The sequence below is a fragment of the Podarcis cretensis genome, assembly GCF_951804945.1.
Source record: "Podarcis cretensis genome assembly, chromosome: 10".
NCBI classification, from domain to species: domain Eukaryota; kingdom Metazoa; phylum Chordata; class Lepidosauria; order Squamata; family Lacertidae; genus Podarcis; species Podarcis cretensis.
The window spans coordinates 24,223,164-24,227,499 of NC_137179.1; positions in this window are offsets into that span (position 1 = coordinate 24,223,164).

A 4,336-nucleotide genomic window follows, 5' to 3' on the forward strand; every position below is an offset into this window, starting at 1 on the left:
ACCTCTCCACTTCCGCCCCTGCCTCTCGTGATCTCCCTGCGGCCTGAGGGAAAAACGAAACCGAAAGCCATGAGTTGCTAGGGCGACGGAGCGAAGGAAGAGGCGCGGCTTGCTTATGCATCTAGCTCGGTGTTGTGTACACGGACTGGCAGCCGCTGGCCAGGGTTTCAAGCAAGAGGCGCGCTCATACCGGATTGAACCCGGGACTTTTTGCTCTCATGTGTGCTCTGTGCAGAATCATTGGACTGAAAAGTTGGAAGGAGTCCCCAAGGTTCAGCTGGTTCAAACCCGCACAATTTAGGAATATCAACCAAAGCATCCAAGACAGATGGCCATTCAACCTCTGCTTAAAATCTTCAATGAAAGAAAGACCAGCACTTCCCGTGGGAGTCTGTTCCACTGGCGAATAGCTCTTACTGTCAGAAAGTTTTTCCTGATGTTTTTCCTGCCGCTAAGCTCAACAGACTTAATTGGGAAATATCCCATTGGATTCATGTGGACTTTGTTTTATTCATTTACTAGATCAAGGCAGCGCACAGCCTCCATTTTATCCTCACAACAACCATGTGAAGTAGGTTAGGCTGATAGGGACTAGCTCAGGTGAGCTTGGTGGCTGAATGGAGATTTGAATCAGTCTCCCTGGTCCTTGTCTAGCACTCAAACCATTATACCAATAGTGGCTTACTTCTGAGTAGACATGCACAAGGCTGCACTCCAATGATCACCATTAATAACTTCTTTTTTCCCTGAGTTTTTTTTGTGCTCAGGCAAATGTCTACTTTTTTGGAAAATGCCAGGGCTTGCAGCCTTGTGCTCCTTTATTTAGAACTCCTTGGAACTCACTTCTGAGTAAGTCTGCATTGCACCACATTGAACGCTGTATACCTATCTTTTACACAAGTAAGTTCAACAATTAAGGAGTAAATCTACAATCCACACAGAACCAATGACACAAATTAATCAATTACATCTAGCAGCCCCAAGCAGAAGTTATAACACCAATGGCCAGCCACTTAGGTCTTGACACTTGCTTCAGTATATGAGACCAAAACATGAGGGAGATGCATGGAAAACATTTCAGCAGCAGAAACCTACTTTTAATGGATTGTTAAGAAATACTTTTAAAGAACTGATTCCTTCTCACAACTTACACTTGAAGTCAGACATTAGTGTGAGCAAAGATCCTGTGCATCAGATAGAGTGCTTAAACATTTGGCTTAGAATAACACAGCATCTGATAATATAGGTACCGCTCCGGCGGGAAGGTAAACGGCATTTCCATGCGCTGCTCTGGTTCGCCAGACCAGGAAGCTGTACGCTGGCTCCCTCAGCCAATAAAGTGAGATGAGCACCGCAACCCCACAGTCGTCTGCGACTGGACCTAATGGTCAGGGGTCCCTTTACCTTTTTATAATTACGATTACAGAAAAGGCCAAAGGATCATTATCCTTCCAACGAAAGCTATCCAGTGGAGGTCTGCTGCAAATACTCCACTTTAGCATGATTGTGCACCATTTTCTGCTCCCTGCCCTATTTTTTGGCTATTGAAAACATCTGGCTAACATTTTGTTAGTGTGGGTTTCTAGTGTTGTCATCTCCCAGGCTGAGTTCCCTCAGAAAAGTTAAATGTCTGAGTAACAAAAAGATACAGCTTCAAAAGTGGGTTTATTGTGGGGGATCAGTGTTTTTTTGCCAAATTCACATGATATCCTAGGCATCAAAATGTGAACACATATCGCTCCCCTCCCAATTTAATCCAGGTTTACGCTTTTTAGAGGAAACTTGATAAATTAAAACTGTTGCCAGTGAAGCAAAGAAATATTTCTGTCACTGTGGTGATTGACTTTCAAGCCACAAACCCTCAAACCCTCTAGAATGACCCTTTGTGATATCAGAATGACCCATCTGTAATATTAACCCCTTTCTAGAAGCACCCTTCATTTCTAGGGAATTTATCAGTAAATGCAAAGCACCTATACAACACATACTGTCATTTCATACCCCACAATTAACAAGGTACTGATGTCCTGAGCCACTTAAGGCTTTATTGATTAAAACTGGAACTCTGAATTGGGCTCAAAAATGAATTGGCAGCCAATGCAGTTGTGCCAGGATTGGTGTAATGCTTTCAGATCATCTTGCCCCAGTCTGATGCAGCTGCATTTTCCAAACTGTCTTCAAAAGCAGCCCTACATACAAAGCATTGCGGTAATGATGATGTACTTCAGCTCCCCCAAAAAACTTGCCCTCTGAGTAGGGAATCAAGCAGATTTACCAGCGTCAGAATAGCAAGTTTTAGTCAGATGACTGAGAATCAAATAGTGTGAAGGAGACACACTCAGAGAAATTCAGGTGTGACAGGGAGTGGGGTTCTTCAATATATGCTTATGTCACATCAGTGAAATATATGACATTTGTGTGTACCACACACAAAATCAGATGCAGTGCTGCAAAAAGGCCACATTGTGGAGCTAGTGTCTTTCCTTCGTACATCACAGCAACTTGAGGAATTGATGGATGGAATGTTTGCTGCTTACAAAAGCAATGATTGTGTCTTCTTGCTTCCGGTTCCCAGGCATTCACTGAAAAAGATAAACAGAGAAAATATAGCAACCGTGTTCTCAAACAAGGTTTTGTTTGGATTAGCTGCTTCTTTTAAAACCAGCACTGTGAATACTTCTCTCCTGACATGCAAAGTTCCCTCACCCATTAAGCTTTAACACAGCCCAGCAACTGATGAGGTCAACTAATACTATTTATTTCCTTACTTTTATACCCATTGTGAAATCCAAAGCAGCACACATTCCCAGATGGTCTCCCATTCAGGTAGTGAGAAAACCCAGATCTGCTTAGCTGCTACAGCAAAGTGATATCCAGGGATCACTAGCTAACAGGCAACTGTTCACAGGCATATGGAATATGTTGTTTAGTCGTTTAGTCGTGTCCGACTCTTCATGACCCCATGGACCAGAGCACACCAGGCACTCCTGTCTTCATATGGAATATACCTTGAGGCATATCCAGCTATTATTATCAATCATCTCCAACCTTTTCATACCTGAGCCTTTGGCCAAAACATGTAGTTGGGGACCCACTTCTTAATATTTTCATTTTATTTATTTATTATTTATGTATTAAATCTGTACACTGCTCTTCATGAGAGCCAGTGTGGTGTAGTGGTTAAGAGCGGTAGACTCGTAATCTGGTAAACCGGGTTCGCGTCTCCGCTCCTCCACATGCAGCTGCTGGGTGACCTTGGGCTAGTCACACTTCTCTGAAGTCTCTCAGCCTCACTCACCTCACAGAGTGTTTGTTGTGGGAGAGGAAGGGAAAGGAGAATGTTAGCTGCTTTGAGACTCCTTCGGGTAGTGATAAAGCAGGATATCAAATCCAAACTCTTCTTCTTCTTCATCATCATCATCATCATCAGATTCCAGGGCAGTTCACAACAAAAAAATACAAAATGAGAATACAACTGCTCTCCACTGTTTTTTTTATTTTTCAAGCAGACTTGGACCACACAGCCCTACAGACAGAAGGCTCCTTCATACAAAGAACTGTTCTGTAAAGTAGGACACATGACTACCCTAAAGGGCCTATTCAGTGGTGGCTCCTTGACTGTGGAATGTTCTCCCAGGGATGCTTGCCTTAGTGTCATTTTAGCTCCAGCTGTAGTCTTTTTATTAATTCTTGTAGGCTTTTAAATCCTCTGGGTGTTGCTTTTATGCTGCTTTGTGTTTTTAAAATTCATTTGACTGCTTTTATTCGGCTTTTTTAAATCTTGGGGCATTTTAATGTTCTTGGTTTGATTTATTTTATGGTGATTTAAACTTTTTTTGAAAGCCACCCTGAGATGCTAACAATGTATAAACAAAACATTGTTTTAGGTAAATAAGCATAGTAAAGCTACTTTTAAAAATAATAATAATGGTGGGACACATGACCAGAGTGAGACTAACAACCAGTGCTTTTTTCTTGGGGGGACGCAGGGGTACGCATATCCCTAAACATTTTGTGAATCTTTGTACTTTTGTCCATTTACTGTATTTATTTATTCCATTTTTTTTTTTTTATAATAATTTTTATTAATTTTCCACACATAAAATAAAGAACTGTGTAACACAATATAACTTCATACTCATCGGTTCATAGCCTTTTTTCTTTGACTTCCCCATACCTCCCCATCCCTGCATCCTTGTTTAAAAATTCTTTAGCAACCCTTAAGTCCATTGTCTTAGTTCCTTTTCGTAAATATTTCTTAAGTTTTTTTTGTTTACTGCTGCAATTCTTTACTTCTTACCCCCTGACATCTTAACATTCCTCAATTTTACAGTTA